Source organism: Tamandua tetradactyla, chromosome 2 (genome assembly GCF_023851605.1).
Source record: "Tamandua tetradactyla isolate mTamTet1 chromosome 2, mTamTet1.pri, whole genome shotgun sequence".
In the NCBI taxonomy this organism is placed as follows: domain Eukaryota; kingdom Metazoa; phylum Chordata; class Mammalia; order Pilosa; family Myrmecophagidae; genus Tamandua; species Tamandua tetradactyla.
This window is the reverse complement of record NC_135328.1, coordinates 124,538,969-124,566,686: the sequence shown is the minus strand read 5'-3', so window position 1 is coordinate 124,566,686 and position 27,718 is coordinate 124,538,969. Positions and strand designations below refer to the sequence as shown.

The 27,718-nt window shown below is 45.2% G+C and overlaps 2 long non-coding RNA genes across 2 annotated transcripts; one reads left to right on the top strand and one right to left on the bottom strand.

Moving 5' to 3' along the window:
• Positions 1–230: 230 nt before the first annotated feature.
• On the bottom strand, positions 231–19,903 carry LOC143661950 (uncharacterized). The gene is made up of 4 exons (XR_013165031.1): positions 19,823–19,903; positions 19,082–19,322; positions 1,250–1,380; positions 231–546 (listed from the first exon to the last, which is right to left on the bottom strand). It is a non-coding gene; the product is annotated as an uncharacterized LOC143661950 (long non-coding RNA).
• On the top strand, positions 19,890–23,727 carry LOC143661953 (uncharacterized). Its single transcript, XR_013165037.1, has 2 exons — positions 19,890–20,287; positions 23,541–23,727. It is a non-coding gene; the product is annotated as an uncharacterized LOC143661953 (long non-coding RNA).
• Positions 23,728–27,718: the final 3,991 nt, after the last annotated feature.

Genomic DNA, 27,718 nt, shown 5'->3' with positions numbered 1-27,718 from the left:
GCTCTATTTTTGCAAATGTGAGTATATATAAAAATAGATCAAGGGCAGGTGACGGTGGTGCAGGGGCAGAGGTCTCACTTGCTGTGCCAGAGACCCAGATTCGATTCCTCCTGGTGCCAGCCCATGCAAAAAAAAAAAAGAATAGATCAAGGACCTGAAAGAATGGCATTCATTTACTCATCAAGTATTTATTACATTCTTGCTTCTTAGGATACAGCAGTGAGAAAAAAAGTGATGCTATCGCTGCCCTCCCGGAGCTTGTGTCTAGTGAAGGAGAAACAAACACGTACCTTGCAACAATTCCAAGTGCTGTGACAGAGAGGCATTTAGTGGAGCATCTTTATCAGAAGCAGTTTGGCCTAGTCAGGGAGGTCAGCAGGAGCTTCCCTGGTGACTGAGTGGCGATAGGTGTGTGGACGGCCCCTTTGCAAATAGCACCAAGAGCCATCCAGGCAGCGGCTATAGAATGGCCACATCCTGCTGAGGAACTCAAAGGCCATGTGGTTGGAGGAAAGAAGTACGGGCTGAGAACGGTGTGAGATGGGCCTGGAGAAGCAGATGGGCCAGATCAGGCAGGGCTTTCTAGACTAGGTAAAGGAGTTGTCAAGAGCAAAGGGAAGCCGCTGAAGTATTGGGAAAGTGGGTAGGGGTGGGGCAAGTAAAACATGATCAGATTTGCACCTTGAAAATCTTCTATCTCAGTGTGAAGAACAAATCTCTAAGGGGCCAGCATGGATGAGACAGAATGGGAGGGAGCAGACTGAAGTCTATCATATGAATCATGCAACAGATGATGGCCACAGAGACTGGGGAGCGGTGCTGGGGATAGAGATGAGTGGGTGAATGGGAGAGATGCACAAAGGTTAGAACCAATGGCTCTGGGTGATGGGCTGCACATGGCATGTAAAGGAAAAGGAGTTTTCAAGAAGGGCCTTAGGTTCCTAGTGTACACAGCGGGAAGAACAGAGGTTCCAACACTCTGAAATGGGAGACAGTAGAAGGGGAACATGTTTGGGTGATAAGAGAGTGAGTTTATGTTCGATCATGCCGAGTATCAAGAGTCCAAGACATTCAACATGTGATATCAGAGGGGATGTTCGGTATGCAAGTCTAGAGCTGAAAGGAGAAGCGTGGGTTAAAAGTGGCTATTTCGGTGCTGTGAGCTTTTGGATGACTTCTCTTCCACAACACTATGTTTCATTATCATAGGTCCACACCAGCCTGGCCATGTTCCACATTGAAAACCCACCGTTCTGAGCAGAGCTGTACAGCAGGAGGAGGTCCGCTGTGCAGATGGCAGGTCAAGGCTTGGATTCGGGTGGCACCCCCATAACCGAGATGTTTTAAGGAGTCCATAGCTAGGATCTTTCTTCCCCTTTCCTGGAGATGAGTCAATTGAGAAATAAAACAAAGAGTTAGAGCATGAGAACCAAATATCTCCTGCAGCATGAGCTAAATCAGAGGCCAATCTGTATACTCATAATATCATCCACCCAGGCATGGCTGGCCTGAACCAGAGCAGCCCAGCCTGCTCCAGTCCCAGAGCTGCAAAGCAGAAAGCACATTAGAATAGCCAGCTCCCAAAAGAAAAAAGGAGGAAGAGGCAGGCAAGCACACAGTTTCAGTTCCTAATTCATCATTTTCCCCGAGGCAGAATGAGGGAGGCCTGTGGGAATGGAACGTAAGGTTAATGCAAGCAAACATCAGAAGTTGGGAAGTGGGGGATTGGAGCAGGTGGAGAAGTAGAGGCAACATTAATTCTTCCCAAAGCCCACTATGAATTTGTGTATTTGGCATCAAGTGTATTAATCAAACTCTACCATGTACAAGACGCTGCACTGTCCTATTTGGGTAGTTTCCAAGTCCCTGGTGTCAAACAACAAATGAATACTATCTTATTTTTAGCAGAAATTGAATTTGTTAACAGAATATTGGGTACATGATTCTTTTGGAACTTGGATTTAAAAAGAAAAGAACAGCTAAAAAAGGGAGTTTTCATTCCAGTTTTAACATGTTGGGAATATTGGGCACAAGGTATTCCATTGTTTCAAAAGTATCGTGTTTCAAAATATTCTTAGATGAAACAGTTTTAAATTCATACTTGGGTTTGAAATAGAAAACTCATAAATGTTGGGGGTGCAAGGGTAGTGCAGTGGTAGAATTCTCACCTACCATGCAGGAGACCTGGATTCGATTCCTGGGCCATGCACTTCCCAAAAAACAAAGAAAAATTCAACCAATGGTGCTGCAATAATGGGATACTCACATGGAAAAATAATGAAATGTGACCCCATCATTTGGCAATCAAAAGAGGATTAATGAAAGTTGAATCCTGGGATATTTGAAACAATCTAAGACATTTTCCATTTATGAATGACAAAAATAGAGTACACGTGAAATGAAAGGTTTGACTACATTGGAGAAAGAAACCCAAAAAAGAACATTTTGGGGAAATTAAAGAAATTTGAATAAAGTCCAGACACAAGGTTAAATTTCACAAATGTGCTATGGCATCTGTGGTTACGCAGGAGAATGTCCTTATTCTCAGGAGATACCTGCTAAAGCATTTAGGAGTGATGTATTATGATACATACCACTAATTGTCAAATGGCTCAGCAAAAGAAAATGTTTTACATAGAGAGTTAAAGCAAAGAGTAAAGGATGCTCATTTAACCATGCTTTTATATTTTAAATTTTAAGTGTTTGGAGATTGCACAGGGGCTCACCAAGTCTCCAGCATGGATGGAGAAGTAGGGTTAAGAGTCAGGAGAGGCCACACTTTCACTATCACCAAGGAGTAGACGCTGCAGCTCACACTGCCAGCTGCGCTCCACGGCACGGATACCACCGCCAGCCCCTGCCATTGCTTTCCGCAAGAACGCAGCCTTACAGCAACCTCCAGTTAAGTCAATAAGCCCCCCGAGATGGTCTTTTCTGGAGGTACTGTTGGAATTCAAGTCATGAACTGCAACAGCTGAAGATAAGACCAAGGTATGCATAGGTGAAGAAGTCGGAGACAGGGACTTCCGACCGATCTCATTCTGAAACAACCAGGTGGCCATCTTCCCCGAAAGACAGCTCAACCGGGGTAAAGAAATGTGATCTTGTCGTCTGGAATTCAAACTACAGAATTTCAATACACCCCTTTAAATGAGAGATGCAAAACAAAGAAAACATTAGATTAATAAAATCTACTTCTTCCATTTCAAGGGGAAACATTTATATATAAACCCACGGTGTATCAGCCACATTATCCAGAGTTTCCTTTATCAGCCAAAGTTCTTCTAGACTTAACAACCTATAAATCTCATACAATAAATTTGATGCAATAGCTTTGATCTTTTTTTTCTGTGTATGCTGTATTGCTGGAGTCACATTTCATTATTTTTCCATGTGAATATCACCTTATTACAGTGCCATTTGTCAAATGTTGTTTTTTTCGTTTGTTTGTTTGTTTGGAGATGTGCATGGGCCAGGAATCAAACCCACGGCTCCGGCATGGCAGGCAGGAATTCTACCACTGAACTACATTTGCATCCCACTTCTGATCTTTTTTGATTCTTTAAAAATGTGTAGCAACCTTTTAACACAGTCCGAAACCATTTTTAGGAAGGACTCTTAGATGGGCCTCAGTTTCGGTTAATGCCACTCAGCCTGGTGATGAGCATAAGTGAGAAAAGAAAATATTAGTAAAATATGCCTTAAACAACCAGCAATCTAGTCATAATACAGTTCATATTAATCCTTCCTGGTATAAATATGTCAAGAGATGTTGATGGTGGTAGGCATTTAATAAACATTGATTAACCTTAAACTCAAGTTCTGGGGAGGCACTTGCCTCAAAATCTTCATTGTCTATGCCTAAAAACCTCAATTGCATTTTGAAAATAGCCCCTTTCAGGCATGGTATACAGAACACAAAGGTGTATTATCCAGTTCAAACTGAGGACCAGAAGATTTCCCATCACCTCCTCAGAAGGGTAATTGAGGCTTTAAGGGCAGGTTCCTGGCAAAAGATCCCAGCCAGAGGGGGAAGGAGAGCCACAGTCCCTTCCCCAGGTCTAAGGGCCCCGCTTGAGGAAACAGGAAAGCAGGAAACCAAGAGGAACAAACTCCAGAGTCAGACAAACCTGAATTTGAATCCCAGCTACTGTACATCCCAGCATGTGTACCTGGGCAATCTGCCTCACCTGCCGCTCCTGTTTCCTTACCTATAAAATGGGATTGTTCTCAGGGTGGTACAACAGTGGCTCAGTGGCAGAATTCTTACCTGCCATGCTGGAGACCTGAGTTCGATTCCCAGAGCCTGCCCATGCAAAAAAAAAAAAAAAAAAAAAAAAAAAATCCTTTTAACTTTCCAGAAAGCTACAACCACCAGATGGGTTCCTGGTCCAGATAAGTTCTAAAACCTAGAGGGCCCAGCCTCTCCAGAACATCAACTAGTTCCATCTCCCTACCCCATATTAGTGATAGCCCCTTCCAACATGGAAAAGTTAGAATGGCCATAGCCCAAATACCCCTAAAGAGAGGGATGGAAAAATCAAAGGTGATGGTGGAGTTATACAGAAAAGATAGGATTTAACAAATGAAAATGACTGCTGAATCATTAAATTGATAGCTCTTTCAGTCTCCAATATCTTAGTGAAGCTAGAAGTAGAAACCTAGAGTTGTGGAATTGTAACCCATGTCAAACTCTGAAATATGTTCTACAACCGGTTGTGGTGCTATGCTTTGAAATGTATTGCTTTTTTGTATATATGTTATTTTTCACAAAAAAAAGAAGGGAAAAAAGTTCATTGTGGTGATAAAAAAATATTTATTCCCTCTAGCCTCCTATATTCTGGAGCAACTAGAAGGAAAAATCTGAGAGGATGGTATGGTAGCCCATGACAAACTCTGGGATCCGTCCTGTAACTACTTGTTGAAGAGTGCTTTGAAAAGTAGTGCTTTTTTCTTTGCTTTGTATGTATGTTGTATTATACAATAAAAAAGTTTAAAAAAAAAAATGGAATCTCTCTCTCCTAGCACCAAGGTGTTAATATGTGAAAGATCATAAAGTCCTTGGCATCTTCCGATGCATACATTAGTACAAAATAAATAACAGCTATTATTAAATAACAAGGTCTCTAACCCTAAGCAAAGAAGGGCAGAGATATAAATTCCGGCCCGACACAATGAGAACAATTGAAACCCTGACTGGCTGACATGTAAATCATTTCTGGCCTCTCAAAATAACCCACTTTAACGGAAAGTCGCTTCTATTTCTAAATTATACAAAGTATGCCTCTTTCTCCAGGCTGCCATCTCTGGGGTTTCAGGCTTGGGTTACCAACATGTCCAAGAGGACACAGGCAATGAAGAGTTGAAGCGAGTGCCTTTCCAGAACTTGAGTTTAGGTTTAATCAGTACTTATGAAATGCCAAGCATGTGCCAACCCCTGTGCTGGATGCTACATGATCCAGAGGTGAATAAATGCCCCTGCATCCTGCCCTCAAGTAGCTCCAGTCCAGTGAGGCTGACATGAAGATAGAAAATCTCTGAAGAGAATGTGGAACATGGAGGGTACCATGAGAAAATAAAATACCCTAAATTATATGGAGCCTTTAGACCCAAGCTTTCTGTATTTTCAACATTTTATACTGTTCTTCAATTTAGTAATTTTTCTCCTTAAGCCATTTGCTAAGCAGTCAATTGTTAAGTCATTCAATGTACAGTCCAATAAGTAAACAAAACCCATCCTTCTCAGTTTCCTTAAAAGTGGACATCACTCAGTTACATTTGCGAGTTCCATCATTAGCACCAGAGGAGAGAGACCAAATGCAGTGGGAAGAAAACATGTCGGAAGGACCCCAGGGCAATGCCCCCCTGCCCCACCCCCACCATCCACTCTGTCGGCCCAAGGACTGGAATGACAGTTGCAGACACAATTAGCAGAGGGCCAGTGAGCTGAGCTGCCTAGAGGGCCCTGGGGGGACCCTCTGCCGATAAAGTTTGTCCAGAAAGGGAGGCAGCAACGGCCCCAGGACATTATTAATCTAATAATCACCGTGTTACCTTGTCCCCAGAGACACACTCTTCTTTACCAGCTCCTACGAGAAGTACCACACTGCAAAGGCTGACATCAGACACCGGAGTCAGAATGCCTGAGGTTGAGCCCTACCTTTATCACTGCCTAGTTATGTGACCTGGGATGAAATAGTAACCCTTCTGTGTCTCGGTTGTCTCGTCTGTAGAATAGGGAATGATAACAGTGAGTACCTCACAGGGTTGACAGGCTCTGTGCTGGTTTGGAGCTGTTCTGTCCCCAGAAAGCCTATGTCCCTGTAGGGCAGACTGTCGTGGGGAGGCAGGGTGGGGGGGTGGGGGGGAATTTTGATTAGGTTGTTTCCATGAAGATGTGACCTACCAAGTTCAAGGTGGGCCTCAATCCCCTTGCTGGAGGAGATAAAAGACAAATGAAACTCAGAGAGCTTAGAGCAGCTGACACGTGAAATCCAGAGAAAACCCTCTGGAGGAGAGATGGCCATTGATACCCACCAAAAGACAGAAGGGCCAGTAGACATCACCATGTGCCTTTCCATGGGACAGAAGAGCTCCGGGTGCCAGCAGTCCTTCCTTCAAGAAGGTATCTTCTTCTCAATGCCTTAAGTGGGACATTTTCATGGACCTAGAACTGTAAATTTATAAACTAATAAATCCTCATTGTAAAAGCCAGTTCATTTCTGGGACATTGCATTCCGGCAGCTTTAGCAAACTGAAACACTCTTCAATGAAATATTCCCAGAAAAGGTATTTGTAGTTCTTTTCCTTTACAATATATACTTGGTAGATTTAAGCCCAGTGCACAGTGAAATAAGGACAGTTATTAAGACCACTTAAGACTTTGTCTCTGTTTCAGTTACATGAAGCTTCTGAGATCTGTAGCCCATTGCACCATTTCTTAAGTTGTTAAAAGTGAAAATTCTCAGACCTACGGAATCAGAAACTTTGGCTCAGCCTCAGAAACCCAGACTTCAACAAACCATCCAGGTGATTCTGATGTTTCCTAAGTTTGAAAACTACTGGCCTAACAATTAAGCGTGCAGATCCTGGAATCAGCCTTCATGGGTTGAAATTCCAGCTCTGCCACTTTTTAGCTATGTAAACTTGGGCTGATTGCTTGAATGCTGTATCCCTCCATTTCCTTACCTATGAAATATATATATTCCAGGGTCTTAGTCTCCCAGCTGCTAAAACAAATTCCATAAATGGGTTGGCCTAAACAACAGGAATTCACTGGCAACAGTCTTGCAGCCAGAAGTCCACAGTCAAGCCTGGGCCAGCAGGACTTTCTCTCTGGGGGTGGGCAGCATCCTGCAGCACGCTGCTGGCCACCCTCGCGCACTTGGCCTTTCCACCACACGGTGATGGCCTCTCCTCTCTGCTCCCAGTTCTGTGGACCCCCAGCCTCGCCTCCTCCCTGCAGCGCCCCCTCTCTATCACAGAGTTCTTCCTGCTTATAAAGGACTCCAGTATTTTGGATTAAGACCCATTCTGTTTCAGTTCGGGCAAACCTTAACTAAAGTAACATCTTCAGAAGGTCCTATTTGCAGGGGGCTCACACTGCCAGGAACGGATTAAGATTAATAACATGTTTTTCTGTGACACATAATTCAACCCATCACAACTAACCACTTCTTAGAATTACTGTTAGAGTTCAGTGAACTGAGGAGTCAGGGTCCAATCAGGTGGATTGGAAGGCCAGTTATTTCAACAGAACTATGTTAATATGGAGAATGTTATACTAGGGAATAAAGAATTCCCGAGTAATGTTCTACTAGGGAATAAAGCTCAGACTGGAAGGGAGGAAGGAACTTTTTACTCTTTAACCCTGCGTCCAGTTCACGCCTCTTCCTGTGAGCCGATCTGCTTCTTCATTCCAGCAGGGCCAGTTCCTTCTAGAAGCAGCTCAATCTACTTTGCAGCTTTGCCATTGCCACAGATGAAAAATGTGGCAATGTCTCCTGGTGTCTTTTCAGTTACTTAACTTCAGTTACTGAAAAGACAATAGGAGAGCAGGAAGCTGCCGCAGAGTTAGTAGCCACAGGAAGCCGCTCATCATTCCTGGGAGACAGAAAGGAGAATTTGGAATTATTAAAACTCAGCAGCTTGGAGGGGCGTCCCTGTAAGACCCAGAACCAGAAAGGGGGCTACCAATGGCTGTGCTTACCTCGCCGAGGGGCTGCAGTGAAGCTGGCTTTGCAATGGTAAAACTGCAAACTAGACTGAGCTGCTTCTGGAAGGAACCGGCCCTGCTAGCGTGAAGAAGCAGTGTGGCTCACAGGAAGAGATGTGAACTGGACCCAGAGGAAAGAGTATGTCCCTTCCTCCCTTCCAGTCCTGAGAAGTTCCTTCTAGGCTCCCCACTGGCAAAGCCAACCGAAAGGAAGCTGGCCGAAGAAAACGTAATATGCATATCCCAGCCCCCAGCCCCCACCTTATGGGGCAGAACGGAGGAGTGGGTTTGAAGCTGAAAGGCACAGGGCTCAATAACTGTTCACTATTATCATTCATCACGACTATCAGAATTTTTTTCATTTTCCACACATTTTTCTAAAATAATAAAGGCAAGATGTAGTTCAAAATTTAAATAATCGGCAAGCACAGTGGCTGCACTGCTAACGCTCGTCTGTGGCCAGGTTTGACCACAAGATGCCATAGTGCGAGTCCACACATTCACTTATGGGCACAGCATATCAGCACCATGCAAAACTGGTCTACAGAGGCCAATGTGTGCTATGCGCAATTGTGAAGTGTAAGAAAACTAAAATTTGGAAATCAAGAAGATAGAAAGTGTTGCCTCCCTTTTTATAGCTCGGGAAATGAGCATTCAGAAGGCGAGGTTATTTGACCAAGGTCACAGAACTAATAAGTAACAAAGCAGAGATTTGAACACATGTCTGATTCACTATGCCTCAATTCCCTCATCTCCCTAATGAAGATAACAACCGTACCTGCCCCACAGAACGCTTAGGAGGAATAAATAAGATAGTATATGTTATGTGCTTAGGATGCAGCCTGGCATGTAGAAACAGCTCAACAAATGCTGGCCATTATAAAAATTCCAAGTCTGGGGCTATTTTTACCATACAACGCTGTCCCATTTATATGTACTTGTTATCGAAGCTTTACAAAATTTGGAGGATTGAACTGCAAAAAGGGGGGATAGACGGAGTTCTAGTTTGCTGGCTGCCAGAATGCAACACACTAGTGTGTTGGATTTCAAAGTCTGAAAGTCTATCCTTCAGCTTTAGAAAGTGGCAGTCCCACCCTTTTTGCTGTCTTAGCGGCCTCATCTTGTGCTAGGTCTGCGCAGGCTGGTTTCAGCCTCTGCCATCCTCCTCACCCAGGCTGCCCTTCTTTAGCTGGCTGGCCACCAGCTGCATGACTCTGGCCCGCAGGTAACGTACATGACCCCGTGGCTTGCACAGCCCTTTAGGACAGACCCTGGTGTCCCTCCTCCCATCTTCCACGCCATGGCCAGCTTCTTTCAGTTATTTGAATGCTCCTTATGCCCCTCTGTCCAGATCGGCAGTGGTTCTGTTTATACCAAGTCTCTTCAGGCACTCCAGAACTTCTCCATCATTCTCTTCACAGCTCCTCCAAAATCTTCCCCTAATCCCTCCAAAAAACTGGTCCACCATGACTGGTATTTGCAAGCTGCAACAGCACCCCACTTCTCCAGTACCAAATCTGTTCTAGTTTGCTAACTGCCAGAATGCAACACACCAGAGACAGATTGGCTTTTAATAAAAGGGGATTTACTTCGTTAGTTCTTCAGAGGAAAGGCAGCTGACTTTCAACCAAGGTTCTTTCTTATGTGGGAAGGCAGTTTATGGAGCCCTGGCTGGCCCCTGCCCCAAACCTCTCCAGACTGCTCACAGGGTAGATCCCAGTTTCAGAAGGAGCAGCATGAGCCTGGTACACTTACTGGGGGAATGTTCTAGTCCAGCCTGTCTAGGGTGACCTGAGGGACTCCCTTCCTGAACTTCCCCTGTGGGTGGAAGGCAGTTGGGGGACTTCGTCATCATGGGACTGGCCTTATAGAAGATGTTAAAGGGATCGCAGGTTGAAAGGAAAAGATACCAGACCATTGCCTGAAGCCCCCTGAAGAAATAAAGATCTCCAAAAGCGATAACAACATGGATAAATATAAATGCCAGTGCTATTGCATTTTTGACTTGTAACTCTATTTTTTACCACCTATGGAATCTAAAAAGGCAAATGCATAAAATGTGATGATAATCAATGGTTTTGGGCTCATGATGTATACGTATCTAATTTGTGACAAGAACTACATAAGGGTGGGGGACAAAAGGGTATAGGAGCTTAATGTATATGTGCTATTGAATTTGTCAAGTTGGAATCAAAGCAATATGGAAAGTTATATTTTAGCTTCATGGTAATCACAAAGAAAACATCAGAGAATATGCGAACTCCTAGAGCCAGAGAGTAGAGCACGGTTAGCAGGCGTGGGGGCAGGAGCAGTGGGAGGCTAATAGCATAGGGTTTTTGCCTGGGCAAAAGGGACATTTCAGTAGTGGGTGGTGGGGAAGGTGCTGCAGCATTGTGAGTGATGAATCCCACCAAATGATGCACTTGTAGGGCTGAGATGGGGACTTTGATGTTGAATGTTCGTTTCCACAATTTAAAAAAAAAAAAAAAACGAAAGAAAAACTAAAGAGAGAATGACAAGTAAATGCAATATATGATCCTAGATGGGACGAATAATGGAGGAGAAAAGGCTCAAAAGGGCATCATTAGAACATAAAAAGTTGGAATATAAAATGTAAGCTTCATATCAATGTTAAACCTCTTGAGCTGGATAAGTGAATTTGATTACATAAGTGAATGTCCTTGTTCATGGGACGTGAACATGAAGTATTAAGTGTTCAAGGATCATGATGTGTGCAAGCTGCTCTCTAAAGTTCAGGAGAGAGAAAGAGAGGGAACGATATGGCAAAGGTGGCAACATGTTAAAATGATGGATCTGACGATCTGGAGGGTGGGGTGTTGGAGTTCTCTGCACAGGGTTTGTATTATTTTTGCAACTGTCCAATGAGTTTGAAATTAAAAAAATTAAAAAAAAATGTTTTAAGGGCATAAGGAGCATTCAAATAACTGAAAGAAGCTGGCCATGGCGTGGAAGATGGGAGGAGGGACACCAGGGTCTGTCCTAAAGGGCTGTGCAAGCCACGGGGTCATGTACGTTACCTGCGGGCCAGAGTCATGCAGCTGGTGGCCAGCCAGCTAAAGAAGGGCAGCCTGGGTGAGGAGGATGGCAGAGGCTGAAACCAGCCTGCGCAGACCTAGCACAAGATGAGGCCGCTAAGACAGCAAAGTGGCCTCAGAGAAAGAGGAAAGAGACTCAGTGATATTTAAAAGGTAGAGTCAAGAGGATTTGGCGGATGACTGAGGCCACAGGGTAAACCAGGGTAGAAAGAAGAAAAGAAAGAAGCCAAGGAAGATGCCCCAAGTCTCTACTTTGGACCCAGGATGGAGGGTGATGTTTTTACCAGAATGGGGGTGGCAGAAGGAAGAACAGGTTTAGGGTTTGGGTTGGGACAGGCTGAGTCTGACGGGTCTTGGGGTCACCCAGCTGGGGGTGAACTGGACTCTTTGCAATCACCCCACCCCCACGCCTATTCTCCCACTTCCACCACTTGCCACAGCCATACCTCTCCAAGCTCTACCTGCTGTCTAGAGTACGTTTCGCCTCCTATTGAAATAACAGATAAATTTAAACTTGTCTTAAGTAAGAACAAGGATGTGAGTACACTCAACAAATAATCAGATATGTTCTGTAAAGACAACTTAACATGAGACCATTGTTATTCAATTGTTAAGTACTTCCTAACCCCAAACCGAGTTTTTGTCTTTATCACCAACCAGAAAAAAAGAGCTTCCGTTTTGGGGGGAGGGGTAATAATGTCTTCCTGCCTTACTAATCCTCATGAAATTGGGTACAAAAGAATGGAGCCTAGATTACTGAATTTTTATTCTCTAAAGGAAAATTCTGTTCCACAACATCAAATCAGATTTCTTTATGTGAGAATGTGACAAGTTTAGAATCAGAAAACCCTATAGCTGAAACATCTCAACAAGTGATTATTTTTAATTCAGAAATCCCTTAGGCACAAGCCTCTTGTTTGTTTTATTTTGTTTGTTTGGCTTTTAACAATGGGCATTTATTATCTTGCAGTTTGAGGCTAAGAAAATGTCCACATTCAGGCATGGTCAATGCAACGCTTTCTTCACCAAGATCAGCTGCCGCTGACCCTTAGCTCCTCTGCACATCTGCTCACTTCTCCCTTCTCTTTCCAGCTTTGTTGTTTTCAGCTTCTCTGGCTTCCATTCTGTTTATAAAGGACTCCAGCAATGAGATTACCAAGCATCGTGGCCAAGGTGGCTCACATCTTAACTGAGGTGGCCTCATCAGCAGGTCCCACTTAGAATGGGCCCACCATGGGAGTGCAGGAACTTTAAGAACATGACTTTCTGGGGTGCACACAGCCTCAAACCACGACAACACTCGTGTATCTTGTGACAGACACTCTTCTCGGTACTGGGGATATAACGAAAAAAAAGAACTAAAAGCAATCTCCTCTTCCCTCAGACTGGTACTCACCCGAACTGAGACAAGGCAAGGCCTTGGACTGAAGGAACAGGGAGGATGTCTGAACTGGAATTTGCTTCCTTGACAGAAGATAGGCTTAGAGTATTTGTTTTAACAAAACACGTACTTAAATTTTAGTACTAGTTTTTCATCTCTTACACATCAGAAAAAAAAACCAAAAGAAAAAGAAAATCCAGCATCCTTACTAAACTAGTAAGATAAATTACCAAACTACTGAGCTGCACCCATTACATTTGATTCTCAAAAATATCAGGAAATTAAACACCAGCATTCCCACAGCAGCTCTCTAATAAAGCATTTTGCTTTTATATATATATATATTTTTTTTTTATTGAGAAATTTTCACATACATAAAGTTCATGCATGGTATAAAGTCAGTGGTTCACAATATCATCACATAGTTGTGTATTCTTCACCATAATCATTTTTAGAACACTTGCATCACCCCAGAAAAAGAAATAAAAAAGAAAAAACTCATACATGCCATAGCCCTTGCCCCTTCCTCTCATCAACCACTAGTATTGCAATCTACTCAATTTTTTTTTACCTCTTATCCCCACTATTATTTATTTTTATCCTTATTTTACTCATCTGTCCATACCCTGGAGAAGACAAGCAACAAACAAGGTTTTCACAATCACACAGCCGCATTGTTAAAGCTATATCATTATACAATCGTCTTCAAGAATTAAGCCTGTGGGGACACAGTTCAACAGTTTCAGGTACTTCTCTCCAGCCCCTCCAATACACCATAACCTGCAAAGGGATATCTATTTAATGCATAAGAAGAACTTCCAGTATAACCTCTTGACTTTGTTTGAAATCTCTCAGTCACTGGAACTTAATTTTGTCTCATTTCTTTCTTCCCTCTTTTGGTCAAGAAGGCTTTCTCAATTCCATGATGCCAGGTCCTGGCTCACCTGGAAAGTCCGCCCCATGCTGCCAGGGAGATTTACACCTCTGGGAGTCATGTCCCATGTAGTGGGGAGGGCATTGAGTTCACCTGCCCAGTTAGCTTAGAGAGGCCACATCAGAACAACAAAAGAGGTTCTCTGGGGATGACTCTTGGGCATAATGATCAGTAGGCTTAGCTTCTCCTTTGTAGGAATATTTTTCATAGGGATAAAACCCCAGATCGAGCACTCAGCCTATTGAATTGGTTGTCCCTACTGCACAAGTCTCTTTTGAACAAATTTTGGCCTGTGTTGGTAATTAGAGATTTAAGTGAAATTCTCGTCTCCTCCATAATGGGTCAAATGGCAGGTGCGGGGGAGGAGATGGTGCAGTTTTTCAGGGGTGGTCTTCTTCCAGCTGTCCATGGAAAGTATGTGGAGGGATGGAGGGGGACAGACCTTGAGCAGGGCGCACTTCTGAAGACTGTGACGATAGGAAGGCCACAGTCAACCAAATCCACAGGACCTCCATCTGCTGAGAGGGGTTCGGGGAGGCCACCTCCTCCAGGAAACCTTCCCTTGCTCACTCAGGAAGCATTAGTGTGCCTCCCATTCACTCCTGTAGAACCCCAAGCTTCTCTATGAAGCTTGGACATACCTGTTCCAGTGCCCATCCCCAGCTACTGGTATGTGCAGTGTGAGAGCAGAAATGGACTCATGGACATTTCCAGGTCTGTCATATAGTAGATAATCAATAAGATCTGATAAATAAGATACTGAATGCCCTAGACACATATTTCTCAGGCAACTCTATAGTCAATAAAGATACTCTGAAACTTACAGTTATATACACATAAACACGGAATTTTGTAAAACCTTGTTGACGCTTAGCACTACTACTAATCCAAGACTCAACTCCATGAAGTCCTTTGAAGAAGAAATTGTTTTATATGAGCCCTGAATAAATGTGGTTTCACCTCTGGGAGTTTGCCTTTTTCCCTCTGCTCTGCTCCACCTCCGCAGGGCACGATTTATATATATCCTTCCGTTCAAATTGTATTTGTTGAGGGTCAATGTTGAGTGCTGGGGCAGCAAGAGCTGCGATGGGCCAGGCCCTGCTCTCAGGAACTTAGTGTTTTGCCCACCGGCCACCAACACTCCAGAGCCCCGAGGATTCTTCTTGGGCACCACACATGTTGTCTTTAAGCTCTAGAAAATATTATACCTTGAGCAGGCAAAACCATGTTAATTCAGAAACATCTGCAGGTTTGCAATCCAAAGTTAAATAACACATCTGCTAAAGTACTTTAATTTTCCCTGGGCAACTGAGAACAAGCCAGTCAAAAGGGACCCAACTGTGGCGTATGCAGGCTTCCTCTGGTCCCCTCATGTAGGCAGCTGCCTGGGGACATTCCACCTCGGTTCTCATAGCAAGACAGCCACAGGGCCACAGGGCGCCCACCCTCAGGCAGCAGCATTTGCTAAGGCCTTTTTACCACCCTTGTGTATTTAAGAAGTGTATTCCATCTGAGCAGGGGAATTAGGAAAAGGCATCCCTTTCTCCACAGCAGATGCAGATCCATTTAAGGGCTCATGGCTTGGTTTGGGGAGCTCAGGTAGATTTTAATCCCTCATTGAGACCCTGCCACAAACACTTCTCCCTCCTCGGGCGTCCATTCACCGGGTGAAAAATGCTTCAGTGCATTTTACATTATGAATGTTTTAATTAACATGCATCACTGAGAAAACAGTTTTTCTGGGAAGTAACTGAACTGTTTCCTTGAAGAAAGGAAATCCTTTCTTAAAATTCCAGCTGCAACCACAGAAATGTAAATCATGATCCAAACTCATCAAACTTCTTCCAAGATTGCAAATTATTTCCACCAAATCACTTTGTAACTCTTCAAACCCTTCACGATCTCGGAGCAGTTCAGAAATGGAAAATGAGCACAACCTCCAGTCCTGCAGTTTGGGACCAGAGCCCCTCCGGGACAAGCTTCCAGGCCAGAGGCCAGATGAGTCACCAAAGCGTATCCCTGGAGGAAGGCCGTCCAGCATTCATTCAGAGCTGAATTCCCGAGACATCGTTTTTTCTCACGAAGAAGGTCAACAAATCCCCTCATCCCAGCCAACTTTCCATACCTATGAGTTCAACTGCTTCCAAATTACCAAACTGTTAACAATCCAGAGCACAGGCGTTAGGAAAGCACCATCTGCGTGAGGAAAGCACCATCTTCCGTCATTTCCTGCGTCAGGGCCTCCAATGCGCTGACTCAGGTGCCGCTGTCAGCAGGCTCAGCCTGGCCCTTTTAAGAAGTAGATAGGACAGTTCAAGCCCCCGTCCCTCCTGTCCTCAGTCCAGCGCACTCCCCAAGCTTCTGCAGGGACACAGGGTGGGAAGGCCTGTGCCATGTCTTTAGTCTGGATTTTCAGCTCCACTGGGTTCGGGTCCTCTGCTCCGGGCTCCTGTGTTCCCCCCGACCCCTGCCCCAGACAAGGCGGGAGGCTGCGGGCAGCGCGGCTCCAGCCCACACGGCCAGCTCAGACGCCCTGCTGCCAGCATGTTCTGAGGGGCCCTTAGCTGCTCAGCGGCTGGGTTCAGCACCCGTGGTAAGCCAGGGCGCCTGGCCTTGCTTGTGCCTGGCCCTCCTCTCCCCTCCCATCTTGGCACTTTTAGACAAGCCTCTCAGCTGAATTCCCCCAGCCCACCTTTGAGAAAATCCTTGAAGGGCTTAGGGTGAGCCAACGGGTCACTGATTCTTCCAGCAGGTCCTGGCTGTGTCGCCCTCCTAGAAGTCTGCTGTGGTTTCAGAGAGCCAGTTTCTCCCCTCCACAACATTTACAGCAAAAGCTTTTCTGCCGGATGGCGAGATGGAAATCAGCCACAAGAACCTCCTGCTTCAGCCTGAGCAGGCAGTGAAAACTAGTTTTTTCTTCCCTTTTATCGCAGGTGTCTGATCTATGGTAAGTGAATTCAGCTTTTCCAAGCTTAGACTATTACAAACTAGCAGGTGTTTTGGTCCTACCTGCTAGTGCTGGCTACTGAGGTTAAAAAGCAGAAACAATTTTAGCTTAAGGTCTTGGGCAGGCCCTAGTTGAGGTCTGATGGACGCAGAAGCTGCCTCCCGGCCACCCACACCTGAGGTCCCTTAGGGGTGGCTGGGTCCCTTCACTCGCGACCTCTATGGCTGGACAGTCATTCCACTGTTTCCTCTGATGTTTCTCTGTCCCCCCTTCTTATCCTACAGAAACAGAAGGAGGGCAGATTCCAATACTCTATGTGCTCTAAAACATCTACAGGCACCCACCCTTTCCCTATAGATGTGTAACACACACATATATGTGTGATTATGTGCACATCTTTCACAGACTCCTAGAGCCCCCATGGCTATCACTGAATATTGAACCACCTAAAGGGCTTCTTAAATTAAAATAAAAGCGATGTCTGGGCCCCACACCAGGCCCATTGCATCATTCTCTCTGGGGAGTAGACACTGACCTTTTATGAGTAAATTTTAAACTCCCAAGGAGATTCTGGTGTATAGTTAAGGCTGAAATTCTTAGAAGGCTGAAATTCTTAGAAGACCTAACTGAAGACCCCTAAGCACTTGCTACTTGAGCAAGTACCTCAGTTGGAAATTAGCTGTCTTTCCTCTGAAGAACTAATGAAATAAATCCCCTTTTATTAAAAGCCAATCCATCTCTGGTGTGTTGCATTCCAGCAGCTAGCAAACTAGAACAGATTTGGTACTGGAGAAGTGGGGTGCTGTTGCAGCTTGCAAATACCAGTCATGGTGGACCAGTTTTTTGGAGGGATTAGGGGAAGATTTTGGAGGAGCTGTGAAGAGAATGATGGAGAAGTTCTGGAGTGCCTGAAGAGACTTGGTATAAACAGAACCACTGCCGATCTGGAAAGAGGGGGACACAAAAGGGACAAATTGGACCTTGCAGAGTGAGAACCATAGAAGCTCGGGTCTGAAGCCAAGAAACCTTGGCCATGAGAGTGGGCCCACCCATATACATGGAGAGGGTGAGTTTACCCTGAAGGCAGAGGATGAGTCTCCCATCTCATTGCAGTGGAAGAGTTGTGCCACCTCAGGCCTTTGAGAAGGTACAGCATGCTCCTTGGGGACTGGGGAGAGCCTGGCTGCCACCACATAGAGGGGTTGAGCATGTGCCCTGGAGACAGCAGAGAGTCCAGGTATGGCCCTGATGCTTGGAGAGGGTAGAGCTGAAAAAAAGATGGTCTCCTCAACGTCCCCCAAGGTTGATTTGGAAAGAGGCGGGCCACTGCATAGGCCCTTGGAAAGGCTGGGACTGCCACTTTCTAAAGCTGAGGGATAAATGCCTTTCAGACTTTGAAATCCAATGGAGTTTTCCCTGCAGGTTTTCAGAACTGTTTGGGTCTCACTACTCTTGTGTTCCTTCCAATTTCTCCCTATGGAAATGAAAAGCTGTATCCTGTGACTGTCCTTCTTTGCATATTGGCACCAGATAACTTGTTTTGAGATTCATAGGTCCTCAGACAGAAGAGAATTTTTTGCACCTTAATATTGTTTAAGGTGATGTGTGTAGTTGTCAAGTTGACAAGGGGTGGACATGTGGTAGTTAGATTCAGTTGTCAACTTGGCCAGGTGAAGGTGCCTAGATTTATTGCTGTGGACATGAGACAATGGCGTGTAACCTCATCTGTTGCTGATTACATCTGCAGTCGGCTAGAAGGCATGCCTGCTGCAATGAATGATGGTTGATTTAATTGGCAGGTGCTTAAATGAGAGAGCTTACACAGCGCAACCCAAGCAGCTCAGCATACCTCATCTCAGCACTCGCAGCTCAGCCCAGGCCTTTGGAGATACAGAAAGGAATCACCCCGGGGAAAGTTGTTGGAACCCAGAGGCCTGGAGAGAAGGCCAACAGAGATCATCCTGTGCCTTCCAACGTAAGTAAGAACCTCAGTTGAAAGTTAGCTGCCTTTCCTCTGAAGAACTAATGAAATAAATCCCCTTTTATTAAAAGTCAAACTATCTCTGGTGTGTTGCATTCTAGCAGCTAGAAAACTAGAACACTACTCAAGTGTAGTCAGCAGCAGCTGCGGTATCTGTGATGCAGTCTCAGTATGTCCCCCAGACTACCTGAGTCAGAGCCCATGTTGCTGCGACACCAGGGGTGCAGTGCTGCGGTCGCTAGCTGTCACCAAGCAGAGGCACCCTGGAGGTTGACTCGAGAAGTCCTGCTGTTAACTGAAGAGTTAGACGGGCCTGTGACCCAGACCTCTTTATGACTAGACCCTCTATTTCCATTACGTTATTATTTTTCATAGTTAGTCAATAGTTAGGTATTTTTCAAAATGTGTAATTGTAGTGCTTTCTCAAGTTTATCATAGCTCTCTATGAGTTGCCTCTTTGTTTTTTGTTTTTTTTGAATGAAATGTAAACAACATTTAAGGCTTTCAGAGGTTTCCTTTTCAGTTAGAAGAGGGCAAAGTGATTCGATGACATAAAAAAAGACATACTGTGAAAGCCATCATGAAGCAGCTTTGGAGAAAAAATGGAAGACATTTGCGCAAACACCTGCTACTGCTTTGTAGATAAGCATGTTCCAGGGTCACGATTGATGGCAGAGAGGACAGAGGCGCCTGCAGGCTAGTAAACTTGCACTTCGTGACAGCGTCCACATGGGCTGAGAAGAGCTTGTAAAGGTGGGGCTATGGCAGCTGCCAACCCCAGGTGCCTCCACGTGCGCACAGTGCACCACTGTTAAGGCAGACAGAAAGGAAAAGCGAGGTCACACAGCAGCTGACAGTCAGGACAGCAAACCGGGTCAGCATTATGGTCAATTCCACACTGTAGAGCCCAGGAACTTGGGGGTCCCATCACCAGGTTCCAGACTCACCTTCCAGCCACACACCCCATGCCACCCCTATAAGCCTCACGGTACCCCAGAACCAGAGGGCCAGCCAGGAGAGGGCTGACCTGCCCTTCCCCTCCCTGGCGCATCCTCACACTACTCCACTCTGCTCACACTGCGTGTGTGGGGTGGTTTGGGTTCTCCGGCCTGGCCACATAGCCTCTGGCTGCTTCAAGCAAACAGCCCTCCTCAGGTGGCCCGGCTGTGCCCACCGGTGTCCGGCCCCACTGCCCTAAGGAGAGCCACTTTCAGTCCTGAGAAAGGTATCAGGCCAGGAAGCCTCAGGGCCCTCACTCCTAGCCTCTTTGTCCACCTGCTTAAAGCAATGGGGCCACCCAGGACTGACCGAGCCCTGAGAAAAGAGGTTATCACCCTGTGGACAGAGCTGACGGAGGCCTCAGCCCTGCCCTGAGGCCTTTGCCTGAGCTCAGCCCAGCCTAAGAGCTGCTTAGCCTCTTCTTGCCCTTTGTGACTTCATGACTGTGTTCTCAGGAGAGGCGCAGTGAGTGCGGTTTTGGTTTCCTGCTCGATGAAAATAATCTACATCCAAGGCCACATTCCTTACACGAAGGCATTGCTTCTTTGGCTTTCTCTGATAATGGTGGAACTTCTCTGCTAATGACAAGGATTACAGAAAAGAGACTCTCTGCAACCCAAAACAGTCATGCCATCAGAGAAAAGACTCTTCTGCAAAAATATACAGAAACTTTCTCCCAGCACTTCTACGCCGACTCTGAGCCAGCTGGAAGGCAAGTGGAAGCTTGGCCCTGTTTGGGGCAGGACCAGAGAAGGAGGCAGCAGCTGTTAAAGGGTAATTATCATCAGACAAACCACAGAAGGGGCCATTCAGGGTCAGACAGGGTGGAGGTCAGTGCAGGCCTATAAAATAAGGTAGATTAGTCAGGGATTTCCAAGGGGGACAGGACCAAAAAACATGTAAGTATGTATGTGTATCTATACATATGTATCTTTATGTATAAATATTAAGAGATGTATTATAGCAATTGGTTCACATCTCCTTGGAGATTAGAAAGTCTGAATTCCCCAGGGCAGGCCACAAGTTGGAACCTCCAGTGAATTCTCCAGTAGAAGCTGGCTGGCTGGCTAAAGTAGAGACATAAATTCTTCTGACTTCAGAGATCCTCAGTTCTGGTTTTAAGACCTTCAACTGATTGGATGTGGAGACCCCCCTCATTTTGAGATCAGCTGCTTGTTCATTATAGATACAATCAACTGGCTGTAGATGCTAACCCATCAACAGAATACCCTGATAGAATGTTCAGGCCAGTGTTTACTTGACCAAACAACTGGACACTATAACCTAGCCAAGCTGACACATGACATTAACCATCACAATGGGTTAGATAGCAACAGATAGTACGTGGCCCATGTAACCCCTGTCTAAAAGCGAGGGAACACAAACCACAGAGCTTGAACAAGCTTTCCTATTAGATCTACTCTTTCACTCCCAACTGATCTTCAGAGGGAGCTCCTTCAGAGACGATGAAGAACCCATGTTTCCTGTGATCAGATGATTTCACTAAGAGGAAACTCTTTTTCCTACGTTGGGACGTATTGAATGAATGGATAGATGAGAAAGGAATGCAGTAACAGGTGTCTTCCATGGAGAGCACCAGCAATAAGGATTTCATTTAAAACCACAATTTATCAACCCCTCCAAACTATCTCTGAGGACCACACTGATGGTTTGGTTTTTGGAATGCCTCAGTGATGTTTGGGGCATGGTCTTCATGGGCTGGCTCCCAGGATGACAGAAGTAATAGAGATCATTTGTCAGAAGACTGCTATGTATCAAGCACAGGGCTATATGCTAGGTTAGGACTTTTACAGTTCCAAGTAACAAAAAAAACAACTTAAACTGGCTTAAAGTAAAAGGAAATTATGGCAGGACACAGGGATATTACTTTGAACCATGACCCAGATGCTTCTAGGCTTTGGGTAGGAAACAAACCAGCAGACACTCTCTTCTCTTAACATCTGAGTTAGTTTTGTTTGTTTGTTTGTTTGTTTTTTGTCACTGCAGACTGGATATTTTAGCTTCTTGACCCAAGTGGTAGAAAACACAACTGCCCCAGCACCCGCATTTATGTACTATAGTCTCATCTCTCTGGGCAGATGGTTGCTGGTGTTGGAGGGGATAGATAAAGATCTGGAAAACAATGACAGGATGGTGTACTTAGCAAAGTCTCATGGCCTTTGAAAGCGGTTTCCCACTTTTCTGCCAAGAGATTGAACTGGTCTACATCACAATCCCCCATTCAGACTTGACCTTCTGTGTCACCATTCAAACTGCTTCCTCCTCCAAGGAACCTCCCATACCTTGGATTCAGGTTTCCTTTTGCTTCCAGCATAGATTACAGCTGATTCCAACTCTTAAAATACACTAATGATATGTTGGAGTTACCCTTGATCCAAGTATGCTTGAAATAATGCTCTTTACTATTACAGGAAATAACTAGAGAAAACCAGACGGTGCAGGCAGGGCAGAGAAACTTCGAGTATGTAAGGATGTCTAATAGGTACAGAGTAGAGTTGCCAGGAGGTCACTGAGTTCATGATTCTGTGTCTTAGAGGGAAGGTTTGGGCAAACAGTGCACATTCGGAAGTTCTTAACATGCAGTGGGGGTGGACACACATGCGCACGCACACACACGCAGAGCTTATTTCAGTAAGTATTGTGAATGGTCTCAGGCAATGACGAAAATGTCCAAACTCACAAACAATGGAAACTTCCCCAGTTTGGGACTGCTTTAACGTAGCTACCTCCCAGGGGAAAGGAGGGTAGAGTTGGCTCTTCTCTTTTTCTCTAGCCTAGAACTTCAAATCTCTTTCCCAACTCACTGGGCTGCCTCTAGATCCCCCAGGACTGAAGCAGAGGTGGGGTGCAGCAGGAAAGATCTTACTCATCAGAACTGCCAGGGCTTGGCAGGTACTTAGGATCTATTCTTTCTCTCATGAGGCAACTTTATGGTTTCTTCAGAGATTCACCATATCAGGAAATCTTGCAATAGGAGTTCCCTCACTGTGAGTAAATGTCTCTTCTAGGACTGATCACCTAAAACTGTTACCTCACCACCTGGGAATCTAATGATATATCTCTTCCTTTTTTTGTCTGCTGAGGTCCTATGGCCTCTCCAAGCATCCCTCTTAGACCAGATCTAAGAAAACTCGATGCCTGCTCTCTCTGGGTACTACATCTGATCCACAAGAAACACTCAGGCCTCCTTTGCCCAACAGAACAGAAGCATCCCAACACAGCCCATCTCTACCCTGCCATCAGAGCAGCTGGCAAGTAGGCTACTGGCCACTGTGTCCCCATTTCCAAGTGCCCCCTAAACTTGCAGGGAAGAGCAAGCCCCCCTCCTCTCACTGCTTCCCTAGCATGGAGAAAAACTTACAGTGCAGCTCTCTCTAGAGAAATTTTCTCCACAATCTCCTGTCCCCCATGGGCTCCTCAACCTGTTTTGTAGGCTGGAGGTGTTCAATCTACTCTGGGTTGTAAAATGCATCACTGGCCACCACCTCCTCTGCTGCAAGTCCTGGCTAATCATCTCACTCCTTACTTTGAACTGTGGGGATTGTTTGCTCCCATCGTGTTGGGAAGAGAATGAATCCTATTTTAAAATCCAGTGTACCCAAGCCAGGAAGCTGAGGAGGGACAACCAGAGGTAAAAGGAACACTAGGGGGTTGCAGTGTAGTAGAAGCTGAGGGGCACTCAACTGTGTCGATGAGGACCCAGAGCTCTCCCTGGGCGTGGGGGCCCGGCCTCTGGTCTCTGGAACCCTGTGCTGTGCACTGCAGTGCAGGGTGGGGAGGAGCTAGACTGAAAGGTGAGCTGCTCTCCAGGAAGCGCTCTGCCCTCCTTGCACATAGAAACCCCAGCGCTGGCCCCAGGGTAAATCCTGCTGGGCCCCTTCCCTTTGCCAGGGTACAGGTGACGTGACTTGGTCAATCAGATGTGAGGAGAAGTCTGTGGAGGGTTTCTATAGTCTTAATTTCTCAAAAGGAGACACGAGGAAAAGGAGCCTCTCTTCTTCCCTAGGCTATCGCGGTTCCTGCCTGGGCCTCCGAGTCTGTGGAAACCCTCTCCGTCCGGCCTGACGATACAGTCTACACTGCGGAGGAGGCAAAGCCAGGAGACGTGCCAGAGAGAGCCAGAGCCTGCGGCCGCGGCCCACTCTACTGTGGGTTCTATGAATCCCCGTTTTATTTTTCACAGTTGATTCAGAGCTTGTCTCATGTCTTTTTTTTTTTTTTTTTTTTTTAATGGGCAGGCACCGGGAATCGAACCTGGGTCTCCGGCATGGTAGGCGAGAATTCTGCCACTGAGCCACTGTCGCCCTGCCCAGTTTTACTTATACTTGTAATTGCTATTTCAGCTCATTCCCTTCCCTTACTGGTTATTGCGGCTATTGTGTTACTTGGGCGATGTGGAAGCTGCTGTAAGCAAGTAATCAGCTGTCTTCACAGCTCTCATGTACAGCCAATTATTCCTACTCCATTAGCCATGAAAAATGTGCAGGGGCTGCTCCCCATTAAATGTAACCAAAACACTAACTAATGTCACGATCTCCCACTCCCTTTTTCCCTTTGTTTGAATCCCATAAAAACCGTAAGCTCTTCAGATGCAGGGAGGCTGAGTGGAGCTTTCCTCCCATCTCCTCACTGGGCTGCCCTGTAATAAAACTCATTCTTTTCTTGAAATCCTGGTGTCAGCCTTGGTTTCTGCACACATTGGGCAAAGTAGAAGGGGAGGAAGAGGGTGGCACAGCAAGTCCCTCATCCAGAATGCAGAGCCAGGCCGAGCCTCTTCTCTGCTCATCTCAATGCCACCACAGGGAAGCCCTGCTCACAGCTCACACCGCTGTCCCCACTGTCTGGCCACACCTATCCGCATGCTCCCTTCCAGGCTGCAGGTCAACCTGCTCCAGCCCTCTCAGAGCCTTTCCTTCGTCTGGAGAACAGGCAATGTCTGGCCGGACAAGGCTGGTCTATCTGGAACAATCTGTGCTCAAGAGAGCCTGGCAGGACCCCAGCTTTTCATTCTCCTGTGTTTCTTCTGAAGGAAACCCCAGCAGTACAGATTTTCATTTCCCCTCGCAGGTCACGCCACACACAAGCCCAGCTTGCAGGTGTCCGTTTAGACTCCAGCCGCACCTGTCCCTGAGCCCACTCTACCAGGGCTGCAGGCCGGGGCCAGCCAGCAGAGCCCGTGGCTACTGGACCTTCCCTTAACGTCCTGTTTCCCAATTGCAACTGCACAAAAGGATGCACACCCAGGCCTGCTGACAGCCCCTCTCCCCGCCCAGCAGAACCTCCCTTTCCCAGCCACCTGAAGCCACATGTAAATTAACTCAGCTTGCTTGGTCCTTCCCTGGGGAAACAGATACATTCAGCCCCAGCTGGGGCTGGAGCTCTATCAGAAAACAGGTTACTCCGCTAACAGGACCCAAAGGGCATTGCCGTAAGGCGTGATCAGTAGAATAGCAACCGTGCAAAGGCCCCGGGCGAGAACACTGCCCATTTGCCTTTCAATTGCTTCCTGTCCAGAGCAATGATTTGATCTGCCTTTCACTTCCCCTCCTCATTTAGCACTGAAACAAGAAAATAGTTAGCTTAAAAGGTTGAACGCCCATGCTGTGAGGTGCAGTTTTCTACAATCATAAAGAAACATCTGATGAAAGCCAGACAACTGGTTTCATTTCCTTATGAAATTTCAACAATTCGTTAACGAAAACGTTACAATTGACCAAAATGTTTTAAATATCTAAAATCAGCTCCCTCTGTTGATTACATTTAAATTGGTATACTAATTCTTGTTTTACCACATTTTCTTATTAATGTAGTTTGGCTAAAATACAGACAGTCTCTAAAAAGAAACAAACCAGCCAAACTCTCACTTCTTAAAATACTCGCACTTATTACAGAATTACTAGGACTGAGATTTTCCACTTAGGACAATAATTCAAACTGCTGAATTACCCTTGAAAATCTTAATAATTTTGGCTTTAAGCATTTTAACACTAAAAATATTTATTTCCAAGCTTATTATATTACGGTCTATACCTGAGCAGACTTTAGGATTTAGCTGCCTAGAATTATTTTTTAGAATAAGGCAGCTGATAATCAATGAATTAGGTGATGCTCTTTCTGTTGATGAGGCTGTAGGAGAGTTCTTAGGGTCTCCTCTGTGAACTGCACTCTCCAAGGTAGGCACTCCCACCCCCTTGGTCCCATTGTTTGGTCCAAGGATAGACACCCGAGCAAGGCAGGCCAAGGAGATGGTCTCTTGTGGAAATTTGAAATGGAACACAAGCTCTCTAGCTAGACTCTGTGGGAACTTAGAAGGATGTGTGGGAGGCTGAGCAGGCAGAAAAGGAATGGAAAGCAAGGATATGGCATACCCTTGGAGAAAGCAAGACTAGAGAGCTTCACAAAGAGAAGGTAAAGAAGGAAAGGCAACTTCGTTTCTGGTAGATTTCCAGCATTCCAGATAAGACAAGAGCCCTTATCACATTCCTGGTCTAAGGTGTATGCTCAATAAATACATACTGAAATAATTACATGACTGTGAATGTAGAACAAGGAAAAAGACAGGGCTGTGAATGTTTATATTGATTTCAGAAAAGAAATAGAAAGGCTGAATTTCTTAAACTGAGAAATAAATATTTCTAAAAATTGAAATGGAAAAGGACAAAATTAAGCAAAGGAAAATAATGGCATTTAAAACAAAACAGTTTTCAAACTATAGAAATAAAAGAAACCGGAAATTATCAAAATTTGGTTTTATGAACTATTGAGCAAAATTCATGTCACTAGTCAAAATTTATTTAAAAACACAAAATCACAAATGATAAAAGATATATTTTTTAATTGGGGGAGAACTCTTACATGTTATTGAATCAAATGATCAATAGGAAATAAGCAATTACATCAACAATCACTTTCTAGGTTTCTGATGAAACGTTTGCTCTTGATCTTGCCTTTGTCCTCTGGAAAGGGTATGACCTTTTTCCCTTCAGCTGCTTTAAATTTTCCTTTTACCCCTGGTTTTCAGCAATTTTGTTTTAATATGCCATGGGGTGGTTTTCTTTACATTTGTTCTGCTTGGATTCATTGTGTGTGGGGTTCTAGTTTTCAACAAATTGGGAGGGAAATTAGCCATTGTTTCTTCAAATATATTTTTTCTGTTTCATCCTTTCACGGCTCCACTCCTCTCCCGTGCTTCACTTGCACGTGTGATAGATGTATATGTTGTCCCATCAGTCATGATACCCTGTTATTTTTCTTCAGTATTTTTTCTCTCTCTGCCTTATTTTAAATAGTTTCCAATGCTATGACTTCAGATTCACTGGGGTTTTTTTCTTATGTGGTACCTAATCTGCAGTTATTCCCTTTTACTATGTATTTCCCATTATATATATCAGGTTTATTTTATCACTTCCATTTCTCTCTAATGTTTCCCTCTACCTTCTTGAACACATGGAATATATTTATCAAAGCTGTTTTAACATCTTTGTCCTCCTATTCCATTGACTCTGTCATTTCCGGCCCTATATCTGTTTGATTTTTTTCACTTGGTTATGCGTTATACTTTCTTGTTTCTCTTTGCATTCCTGGTAATTTTTTATTGGATGCCAAACATGGTAAATTCTACAATTTTGATGAAGTTTTTCAATTAGTGTTATATTTTTTTCCTGCTGTACAGTTAAATTACTTGGAATCAGTTTGCTCCTTTTGAAGCTTTACTTAGACTTGGTCAGGGGATCCAGAGCAGGCTTTAGTCTAGGGCAGCGTAGTCTGGCTGATTAAGGAGACAGCCTTCTGGAAACGCTACGTGCTGCCCTAAAAACTACAAACTCTTTCCATCTTGGCTGATGGAACACGGATGGGGTGAATTAGTACCCCAGAAAAAAGGCATCGCTCTTCATCTTCATCCTTCCCATGGGTGTGGACTTTTGTCAGGAGGAACTTCTGAGGACGTGGCTGCCCCCTGAATCAGGGTGGGCTGCACCGGTCCCTCGGGGTCTAACCCAGAGGGAGGAGCTGCCACCCAGAAGCCAGATGGCGCTGGGAAGAGACGGGCAAGGACCTCAGCGTGTGGTGGGAAATCCAAGGAAGCCCGATCGCAGCCCCCCCGCAGGTCTTAGAGCCTCCAAAACCGCCAGACGTTGAAATCCCCTTGTTGAAGCCAAGCCCCTGCCTGGAATGTATCATGGC